The 12,152-nt window shown below is 39.6% G+C and overlaps 1 pseudogene; it reads right to left on the reverse strand.

The window, feature by feature from the left end:
• Positions 1-4,306: 4,306 nt before the first annotated feature.
• On the reverse strand, positions 4,307-8,104 carry LOC129677286 (SUMO-activating enzyme subunit 1-like; annotated as a pseudogene).
• Positions 8,105-12,152: the final 4,048 nt, after the last annotated feature.

Here is a 12,152-nt window from a genome sequence, read left to right on the forward strand (position 1 = left end):
ATCACTAATGGTGGAAAAGTCCTGGATACAAAATGAACTCACAAAAATCAGTAGTCTTCCCATGTACAAAGACAAACAGATTGCAAAAGAAATCAGGGAAAGACCATCCTTCACAATAACATCAAGAAATATAAAATACCTTGGGGTAACTCTAACCAAGTAAGTGAAATTTGTATATGATAAAAATTTAAAGTCTTTGACAAAGATATTAAAGGATGAAAAAAATTTCCCATACTCCTGGTGGAATTACCAAAAACAATCTACAGATTCAGTGCAATTCCCATCAAAATTCCAATACAACTCTTTACATATCTTGAAAGGAAAATTCATAACACACACACACACCAAAAAAGGTAGCTTAAACAATAAAAGAACTGAGGGAGGCCTCACTATTCCTGATCTCAAGTTGTACCACAGAGCTATAATAATGAAAACAGCACGGTATTGGGGAAAAAAACAGATCCATTGATCATTGGAATTGAATTGAAGACCCAGACATAAACCCACACACCATATGGACACCTGATTTTTTATAAAGAAGTCTGACATACACACTGTAAAAAATACAGTATCTTCAGCAAATGGTGCTGGATGTCTGCATGTAGAAAAATAAAAAAATAATCAATACCCATCACCCTGCACAAAACTCAACTCCAAATTGATTAAAGACCTCAACATTGAGCCTGATAGAAGAGAAAGAGGGTAATATCCTTGAACTTATTGTCATAGAAGACTTTCTCAACAGAACGCTGTTAGCACAGGCAACAATTAAGAAATGGGACCTCATGAACCTGAAAAAGCTTCTGTAAGGCAAAGGACACTGTCATCCATACAAAATTGCAGCCTACAAAATGGGAAAAGGTTTTTACCAACTCCACATTTAATAGAGGACTAATTTCCAAAATATATAAATAACTCAAGAAACTAGATGTCAGAAAACCAAATAATCCAATTTTTAAAATGGAGTACAGAATTATCAATTAAAAGAAAGTAAAATGGCTGTGAAACACTTAAAGAAATGCTCAACATCCTTAGCCATCAGGGAAATGCAAATTAAAACTACTTTGAGATTCTTACTCTTTCAGAATGATTAAGATCAATAACACAAGTGACAGTTCATCCTGGCAAGGATGTAGAGCAAGGAGAAAGCTCCTCCATTGCTGGTGGGAATGCAAACTTGTACAGCCACTGTGGAAATTAGTGCTGCAATTCCTCAGGAAGATGGGAATAGATCTGTCTCAATATCCAGCTATGCCACTCTTGGTCATTTACCCAAAGGATGCTTCATCCTACCACAAGGACAGTAGCTCAGCCATATTCATTGCTGTACTATTCATAATAGCAAGACACTGAAAACAACTTATATGTCCCTTAACAGAATAACTAACAAAGAAAATGTGGTATATTTACACAATGGAGTATTACTCAGCTGTTTAAAAAATGACATCATGAAATTTTCAGGCAGATGAATAGAACTAGAAAAAAATATCCTGAGTGAGATAAACCAGACCCAGAAAAATAAATGCGATATATATTCACTTCTACCTGGCTAGTAGCCGTTAAATAAATTATAACCAAGCTACAATCCTTAGACCCAGAGATTTTAGTCATACAGGAAGAGACTAATGGGGGAAGCACACATGGATCTCCCTGAGAGGAGGAACTAAAATAGATTTACAGGGAACTGGACCCAGTGTGGGGGTGATGAGAATGGGAGGATCATGTGGGGAGCAGGAGGGGAGATAAGGTTGAAGGAGGCAATGTAGGGAGAGACAGCTGGAACTGAGGAGCATTTGAAAGATGATATGGAAACCTAGTGCAATGGAAACTTCTTAAAATATATGAATGAAATCCCAATGAGATCTCCAAATCATGAGGGATACAGATTCCTAACTCTTGTTACTAAACAAGGCTTCCAGTAATGGACCAGTTTAACTGAGTTCTTGACCAGGAGGGTCTCATGAAATTTCCCAAACAGCCTAGGCTAGTTCCAAAACTATAGGTTACTCTTCACAAATAGACAGCAAGGCCCTCATTGCTGAAGGGAGTCCTTAAAAAACTAATTTAACATGGAGAAGTCCAGCTAGTGCCTACATACAGCCTTCATCCCAACAGGTTAGTAATCTTGGTACAAGATATGTAAAAAATATATATCAAAGGTGCTATGCATGCTACCAAAAGAAAAGTGTAAACATTAACCTGACAGACACAAAACATTTGATTTACAATGGTGTCCTGCCTAAAAGAAATGGTAGAGCAATGGTGGCACAAAGCTTGCGAGAGTAACAAACCAATGATTGATTTGACTCAAGGCTCTCTCTACAAGATTGAAAACATACCCAACACTGCTTAGGTGACCAAGAACCAGAGACTAGATAGTGCAGAGACCTAGGGTAAAATTAAATATTACTGGTCTAAAAATTAGTAGCAATAAAATTATTCCAAATGATATTCTGCTATACCCATTGATCAGGGCTTTATTCACCAATCAACAGAGACGTGTCCTCCTACAGCAGATAGGAACAAATACAGAGACCTGAGGCAGACATTACACACACACACACACACACACACACACACACACACACACACACACATGGGAGGGATCATTGGAACACACTGCTCTAAATGGGATGTTTTCATCAAATTCCTCCCCTCAAAGCTCAGGCAACCCTGTAGAAGTGGAAACAGAAAGAGAATAAGAGACAGGAGGGATGAAGGACACCAGGAGAACAAAGCCTTCTAAATCAACTGAGCAAAGTTCATATGAGCTCACAAAGACTGAGGCAGCAACACAGGGCCCACACAGGTCTGCACCAAGTCCTCTGTGTATATATTATAGTTTTTAGGTTAGTATTTTTATGAAACTTGTGAGGGTGTGAATGAGTGGGGTCTTTGATTCTTATGCCTACTCTTGGGGTTCTTTTCTTTCTGATGGTTTGCCTTGTTCAACTTTAATGTGATGGTTTTTGTTTTATCTTAGTATATGTTATTTTGTTACATTTTGTTGTTATCTCTCAGAAGCCTGTTCTTTTCTAATGAGAGACAAAATGAGAGTGGATTCAGATGGAAGAGGAGGTGGAGAAGAGCTGGGAGGATTAGAGGGAGGAGAAACTGTAATCAGAATATATTGTTTTAGAAAAATAATTTTAAATATATATATCAAATTCAACCACATGCCCTGAATTTTCTTCAACCAGAGATAATGCCAAATAACCTCTGTCTTGGGGAATACTTTTACATCTCCTCTGAGATAAAGCTGCAATCTTTGTGGCCTCAAAGATTCTTTTGAAAATTTTCCCATTTACTTCAGATTGTAGCTGCTCCAGTGACATTCCATCACCACAAATGACACCTGGTCATGTATAATTGGAGATCCCAGCCCTCTTCATTTCAATATTTTGTAAAAATAAAAGCCCAGAAATAGCTCCCAAATTCACTCAAATTAAAATAACTACCTTTCTTTTTTCATTGATACTGAAAACAATCGTCCTCCCATTCAACCTGTGGCAATCAGCTCATACCTTTAATTCAGAACATGACCATACACAGAGAGAAAGAGAGAGAGACAGAGACAGAGAGACAGAATCTTCCCAGGGAGCAGAACTCTGTGGAACCACACTGAAATTTAAGGTATCTAGCAGCCTGACACAAGAGTCCTTTTGAATCCAGGGTTACTCTGTCAGCTTGATATTGTAGCTACTACAGCCTGTCTCAACAGAAAAACAAACTAAGAGTACATATCTATCCAGGTCATTTTTATTTTGTCAACTTGACACAAGCTAGAGTTATCTGAGAAGAGAGGAAAAAAATTGAAAAGATGATCCCAGAAGATTGACCTGTAGGCAAGTCTATGGAGAATTTTCTTTTTCTTTTCTTTTCTTTTCTTTTCTTTTATTTATTTATTTATTTATTTTTATATTTTTTTTTTGAGAGAAAGTCATTTTATTATCATTTCTCCCTGAACAAGCTGGGTAATCTACAAACTAGAGAAAACAACCTGAGCCCACATCCCCAAGGAAGACCAAACCAACTTGGCCCTCCCCTCAGGGGACCTGGGTGGCCAACATGAGGAACTGGGAAAGGATGTGGCTCATCCTAACTCTGGAATATGCCTTTTATATTTTGAGACAGGTTATTGATAAATTATGTAGACCAGTTTGGCCTTAAAATTTACAGCAATCCTATTGCCCCTGTACTCCAATTTCTAGGATTACAGGCCTGCATCATGGCCCTTGGCATTGAACCTTTCTTTTAGAAATAAACAGGTTGGGTTGAAATATGACTCAGCCATTAAAGGTTAGGCTCATAGGCTCACAACCACAGCACATACTGGGGCCATCTCAAAGAAGCAGTACCTGACAGAGTCATCAGGAAGTAGGTCAGGAGTGATGCCCAGTGAGTCAAGCACATCATTTCGTATCCGCAGCAGCAGCTCTGAATCCTCTCTGTAGCTGTTACAACTAGGATCTTTCCCTTTATCTGTGTGGAATTTAAGCAGCACTTGTAGCAGAAAGTAGTATGGGGCTGTGCGCTTCAGGTGGGCTTTGGCTTTCTCTCCATAGCAATTCACTTCTGTTGCCTCTTTTACAGGGCAGAAAAGCACTTTCTTTTTGACCATGGTTGTCTCAGATGAATCAAGTTTTGCTCTCTTGGTATCAGGTCCATCTTCTACTCCTTGGCCAACTTTGGCAACTTTAGTTTTCTCTTCTACGAACTCATGCTCTCCAAGATTTGCAAAGGTGTACCTATGGTACCCAAAGCCATTTCCTGTGAAGAACTTGATGCTGTTTCTGTGACAGATCTGGTCGACTTTAACAATGACATCCCTGGAGCAGCAAGTAAGGCACACCGCATCAAACTGAGTAAAGAACACCTCCAGCTTCTTCTCTATATCCTCAGTGTCCACCTTTACATCCACCACGGGGTTGAGATTCTGGGCTCATTCCAAATAGGTCTCAGCTCTGTTTTGGCCCACAGACCCAGTCTGAATCAAGAACAACTCTAGGGTCTTCTGGAGATACCCGTTCATGATCCAACATGGTCAGTCCTTTCACTCCCTCCAGGATAAGATTCTTTGCAATTTTAGCCCCAAGTCCTTTCATGCCAACAATCAGTACCTGGGAAGCTCAAAGGCATGACATGCACCTTCTGTTCATGTGCAAACAGAGCAGTGATAAGGCAGCTCTTCACATTTAAGAGCAGATGACAGGGCTGGGGATGTAGCACAGTTGGTAGACCACTTGCCTCACAGGCATGAGGTCCTGCATGGATGCAGACCCACACAAAAATAAAAATAAGAGGACAGAGGAAGATGCGATTTAAAACAGAACAGTGATAATGGTGAAAACCTTTCTGACAGAGTACATCTGCCATGTGAGCAGCTGGGAAGCTTGAGATTTTTATTTAACTTTTGTTAATTACACTTTATTCACTTTGTATCCCCCCATAAACCCCTTCCTCCTCCCCTCCTAATCCCACCTTCCCTCCCCCTTCTTCACTCATGCCCCTCCCCAAGTCCACTGATAAGGGAGGTCCTCCTCTCCTTCCTTCTGATCTTAGTCTATCAGATCACATCAGGAGTGGCTGCATTGTCATCTTCTGTGGCCTGGTAAGAGTGCTCCCCCCTCAGGGGGAGGTGATCAACGAGCAGGCCAATCAGATTATGTCAGAGGCAGTCCCTCTTCCCATTACTATGTAACCCACTTGGAAACTGAACTGCCATGGGCTACATCTGTGCAGGGGTTCTAGGTTATCTCCATGCATGGTGCTTGGTTGGAGTATGAGTCTCTGAAAAGACCCCTGTGTTCAAATTTTTTGGTTCTGTTGTTCTTCTTGTGGAGCTCCTCTCCTATCCAGGTCTTACTATTTCTCACTTCTTTCATAAGATTCCATGCACTCTGCCCAACAGTTGGCCATAAGTCTCAGCATCTGCTTTGATAGTCTGCAGGGCAAAGCCTTTCAGAGGCCCTCTGTGTCAGGTTCCTAACTTGTTTCCTGTTTTCTTCTTCTTCTGATGCCCATTCTCTTTGCCTTTTCGGATGGGGATTAAGCATTTTAGTCAGAGTCCTCCTTCTTTATTAGTTTCTTTAGGTGTACAGATTTTAGTAGGTTTATCCTATATGATATGTCTATATGAGTGAGTATATATTGTATGTGTCTTTCTGCTTCTGGGATAGCTCGCTCAGGATGATCCTTTCCAGTGCTTGAGAATTTTCTTACTGAGTGATTGGCATAGGAGAACCCAGTTCATTGAGGGCTGGTGTACCCGGGTGCTATAAGAAAGCAGGCTAAGCAAGCCATGATGAATAATCAGTAAAGAAGGCAAGGAAGGCTGTAGCTGGTGTTATGTTGAAGCACTAGGATGAGACTAGATTTTGATGTTTATTAAAGCCAAGAAGAGCACTGTTTACTTCAGAAATGATGTTGCAAGAGTCTCTCAGACATAAGATGGCTGTAGTTTCTGGGCTCCATGAGGAACTGCCCACTAAAGGATTACCTCAAATATCACACCTAAGGATTGGTGGTAGCTGAAACCACAAGAAAGGCACAAGTGCTGGAGTGCTCTATACATGGTCCTAGTTTTTCAGTCTGTCTGGGTTTATATTGTTGGGGAGTCCCGCAGAGAAAACCTACATCAGATACAAATGGATGAGGGAGTGCTTCTTCAGGAAAAGAAGAAGATTCAACTGTCCCAAGAGGACCAAGAAACTAGGGCAGACAGGTGCCATTGAACTACTCAGGAAAGTGGGTAGGACAAGTGAGATAAGAATGGGTGTGCTAGCCCAGGCTCCAGGAAGAGAAAGGACTTCCCAGTGGAGGTGTGGTCCTTGAATGTTCCCATCTAAAGTGACATCTTTGCTCTCCATGGCACTGGCTGATCCAGCATCTTTCTAAGCTTCCCCAGGTTTTTCTTCATATCTAGGTGGTATCATTCCACCCACTGCTGTACAGTCAGTAGTCTAAAGAGACTATCTAAATGCTATAGCTCACCATTCAAATCCTCCTTTTACACAGGTAGTCTATCTTGGGATCTCTGCAATATCCTTATGACATTTAAATAGCTTATGAAGGAATTATGAAACTTGAAAAGCACTTCTGCATGTGTTTATTTTTACTTAAAGGCCCAAGAAGTCTAAAATCCCTTTAACAACATCAGTAAAGAGCACTCATATGATTATAATTTATGTGAGCCCCAAGTAACTAAGTAACTGAAATAAAAAAAAGTCTTATCTACCATAGTCACATTTGATAATAATGACCCTCTTTTCCCTCTAGGTCTTCTACCCTTCACAGGGTGACAGTTTGGAGAGAGAGCATCCAGAAACTTGGGCCCCACAATAAGCCTTTCCCTGCATCTTCTATTTGAGGTTTTTTTGTTCCTTTTTAAAGGTGATTTTTTGATTATTTTTCTTACAATTGACAGGTTAAAATATAAAGCAATGAGTTTCTTCCTGACATTTTCATACGTAAGAGTGTTTATATATGCAATGTGTATGTGTTTGTATTTATATGTGTTTCTCTGTGTGTGTCTGTGTGGTGTGCTTTCTATTTGGAGTGCATGTGAAAGACAAAAGCTGATATTGTCAGGTCCTCTTAGTTTCCTTCTTTACAGTGTGTGTGTGTGTGTGTGTGTGTGTGTGTGTGTGTGTGTGTGTCACTTAACCTGGAAATCACAGTTTAGGTTAGAATGACTGAATACCAATTCCCCATGATCTGCATGTCTCCTCCACTCAGTGCTAAGTTACAGTACTGTCATGTCTGACTTTTCTCTACATAATGATCATCTAAACTCGGTGGTCATACTAGCTGGGCAAGCACTTGACCCACTGACCCAAATCTCCCCCAGGTCGTAAATGATTTGTGTTCTTGACATTCTCTCTATTGAGCATTTAATTAGCCAATTATTTCAGCATTTAGTCTTACTTAAATTTTTACAACAAACGGGACACAGATAACTTATTCATTAGAATGTAGCTCATGTGTCTTCTTTCTCGTTTCATGATGGAGTCCTTGTTAGTCCTCAATGGCTCTGAGCATCACCTTTCCTGCTGATATTTATATCTGCATTCTGACCTTTGAGGCTCTCATCAAGATGGCCCATTAAGCTTTGCTTGTAGAATTTTAATGTTTTCTGGCCTGAAGTTCCAAATCCATATACATAAATTTTTTACATAAATCATTTTTTACATAAATCAGTTCCAAATGCCAAAGAACTTAACAGACAGATTTACCATAGCAACAACCTCCATCCTGGGTAAGAATTTTCTGTAGTATCTTACTAGATTGCTTAACCATACCCCTGACATAAGCAAATGAAGTGAGAAAGAATTTCTTTTGGCTCACAGCTGAAGGGAATACTGTCTACTTTTGGAGAGAAGCCTGAAAGGTAGCACCGTGTCTGTGGTAGTGAGAATTGGTGGCTTAGTTTATTCATCCATGTGAGTAGATAAAAAAAAAAGGCATTCAGTTTGGACAGGAAAAAAACTGGTATGTAAGCCCTTAAGCCCCACCCATATATCCTAGTATCTAACAGCTGGGCTTCAGTCTAAAAGGTTTCAAAACCTCTCATAAGAGCATCACCAATTGGGGACCTAGATTTAACACATAAGCATATTGGATATTTCACATTCAAAGTATAACAATATCCACACTTGTTGAGTTTTTTCAGTCACGTTCATTACCTGGAGACTCAATAGAGTTACATATATATATGTAAACTTATACACAAGTCTATGTGTGTATGTGTATATATGCATATATATACATATATATTTCATGTATTTTAGGTAAATAATGTAGGAATAGAATAAATGGATCATCTGATAGGTGTGTAGTTATATTTCTGTGACACTGCCAAAATATTTTACAATGTGGCTGTACCTTCTTTTTTAATTTTGGGGCAGTTTCTCACTGCATACCCTAGATTGACTTAGAACTCACTGTGTATAGCAGCCTGATCTTGACCTTACAGTGGTTCCTTCTGTCTTTCCTTACTTGGTGTTCTATATTTATGTGCCTCTATGCTGGAATCATTCACAGTTTCTCTATTTGGGATAGGGTAAAGTGGTCCCAGCATTAAAGTTACATTACTCTGTGTGTGTGTGTGTGTGTGTGTGTGTGTGTGTGTGTGTGTGTGTGGTGGTGCACATGTGTGTAGACTTGCACAATGCACATGAAAGTCTATGCTCCTACATTAGCAAAGAAAAGTTGCTTTTGAGTGTCTTTCTTGATTGTTCTTCACCTTATCTTTGATACAAGGTCTCACTGAACTGATCATTCATATGCTGTCTACATTGACTGGCCAGTGAATCCCATAAACCTGTCTCTGAAACCCCCACACTGTGCTAGAGATAAAAAAAGGTGCATGAGGATGCCTACTTTTTCATTTGGCTCCTGGGTCCCCATGCCTTTGCAGAAGGCACTTTACTACCTGAGCCACCACCTCTCTCATCCTAATGTTTCTGCATCAGCCTTGCCAGCACCTGAACCTCGAGTCACATTCAATCATTCTGTGTTCTGGTTGCACAACTTCAATTTCCTTGAAGCAAAGATTGTGTATTGCAGCTCCTCAATGTATCTATTCACTCTTGGTACACCCTTTGCCAGTTAACTAGATTAACTCTACTCGTTAATACAGACTGTCAAATTGACATGATCTGGAAGCACCTAGAAAGCACAGTTCTGGGTTCTCTCTCTAGAGAGATTATCTAGATTAGGTTAGTCAAAATACTAAGACACACCAACTGCGGGTGGTACCATTCCTTATGCAATAGTCCTAAACAGAGTTCACAAAAGGAAGGTAAGCTGAGTGTTCATTCTTCTCTACTTCCAGACTGCAGAGAATGTGACTAGTTGCCTCAAGCTCCTCTTACCATAATTTCTCTGACATGATGAAATGTACACCAAAAGTGTAAACCAAAATTAACTCAAGACTTCCTTTAATTGCTTTTGTCAGGTATCTTCTCACAGTAACGATACACAAAAACTAATGGAACCTGTCACTTTGCTATTTTCTATTTTAATAAACATGCAGTGGTTTATTGTGTTTTAAAATGTTTGCTTACTTACTGGCATTGATACCGCTGAGCATATTATCATGTGCTTGTTTATTACTTGAGTAAAAGAATCTCTTTTCTTTTTTATAATATTTTTTATTTTTAAATAATTTTATACATTCACTTGTATCCCAGCTGTAGCCCCTTCCCTCTTTCCCTCCAAATCCTCCACTCCCTCCCTCATCTCCTCCCTGCCCCTTCCAAGTCCACTGAGAGGGGGTGTCCTCCTCTCCTTCCGTCTGGCCCTAGCTTATCAGGTATCTTCAGGATGGTTGCAATGTCCTTATCTGTGGCCTAGCAAGGCTGCTCCTCCCTCAGGGGAGAGGGGAAGCTCATGAGTTCATGTCAAAAACAATTCCTGTCTCCCTTACTAGGGAACCCACTTGGATACTGAGCTACCATGAGCTATGTCTGAGCAGGGGTTGTAGGTTATATCCATGCATGGTCCTTGGTTTGATAAACAGTCTCATAGAAGACCCCTGTGCTCAGATATATTTGGACCTTGTGGGACTCCCTGTCCCCTCTAAGATATACTAATTTTTCCTTCCTTCATAAGATTCCCTACACCCTGCCGAAGGCTTGGTTACAGTTCTCAGCATCTGCTTTGATACACTGCAAGGTAGAGTCTTTCGGGTGCCTTCTGTGGTAGGTTACTGTCCTGTTACTTGTTTTCTCCTATTTCCAATGTCCATCCCCTTTGTCTTTCTAGATGAAGATTAATCATCTTACCCCTGGACCTCTTTCTTGTTTATCTTCCTTAGGTGTGCATATTTTAGTTGGAGTTAGGTGTAATTTTTTTCTACTTTGTATAAGTCCTTTGTATAAGCCTTAACTCCTAAGGCTTCTATTGATTCCTGCTTAAAACACAGTGACTATTTATAATAATTCTGTTTCTTACTTATTTTAGTGGGTCTATTTGTTATTTTTGGTGTTCTGTATAAATCTGACTTTGTAAGTTGTTTCTAGTTTGCACTGAATTCTTTCTCACTAAATTAGGTACTGTTTTAAAATGTAAATATACATTGACTACGAGGCCAGTTTTTTATAAAGAAATAAATGTATTTTGCAAGCGAAAGAAAGAGTTCTTCTATGCAACCTTGGAGAGCATGCAATTTCCTGTGTAGATCAGGCTGATTTCAAACAGGTATTGATTTTCTTGTCTCTTCACTGCTGTGTGTTACAGGTATGCATTACCCTATGTGGCCTCTGTTTGATTTTTAGCAGGATGACCTGTTGTCAATGCCTAAAGTAGAATAACAAGAGTCAAGCTGTATCTTATCCTCTACTCTGGTGTTTCTGCCTCAAGTGTTGCTTTGGCTATTCTTCATGCTTTCCTTTTCAGTATGAACTTTACAATCAGCTTCTCAGCTTCACCGAAAATGTTACTCATATTCTCGTTGACATGTGAAATGTGGAAAGTTTGCATTTAACAGTCTTTAGTGTATTAACCTCAGGGCAATTGATCTCTCCATTTCTTTAAATCGCATTTGTTTCTTTCAGCCCTATTCTTACCTCAGTTATACATACCATTTTCATTCTCACCCGAATGTGTCTTTGTGTATATCATTAGATAGTGACATTTGATTGTTAATTGTTTGAATGTAGGAATACATTGGCTTTTCTGTATTAATCATGTGCCTTGCACCAATGCTAGGGTCATTGTCCTGAGTTTTTAAATTTTTGTTATTTCTTAGAGAAGTTTGTGTAATGTTTTTTTTTTTATGATATTCATCCCTTCTCCCAACTAATCCCAGACACCTCCCTTTTCAAATCTTCAAACCTTGTGTATTTTGTTGTTGTTGTTTTTCAAGACAGGAGTTCTCTGTGTAGCCTTGGCTGTCCATGGAACTCGATTTGTAGACCAGGCTAGCCTTAAACTCACCTGCCTCTGCCTCCCTGAGTGCTGGGATTGGATTAAAGGTGTATGCCATTGCACCCAGCTGGGTTGTTTTGTTTTGTTTTGTTTTGTTTTGTTTTGTTTTGTTTTGTTTTAAGCTCATAAAATCTAGTTTGTTCTGCCCAAATATTCTTGAATGTGTGGCCTTTAACTAGAGTGAGTTTGAATTACCAAGGCCTATACTATCAAAGAAAATT

Source organism: Psammomys obesus, unplaced genomic scaffold (assembly GCF_907164565.1).
Source record: "Psammomys obesus unplaced genomic scaffold, mPsaObe1.curated_primary_1811, whole genome shotgun sequence".
NCBI classification, from domain to species: domain Eukaryota; kingdom Metazoa; phylum Chordata; class Mammalia; order Rodentia; family Muridae; genus Psammomys; species Psammomys obesus.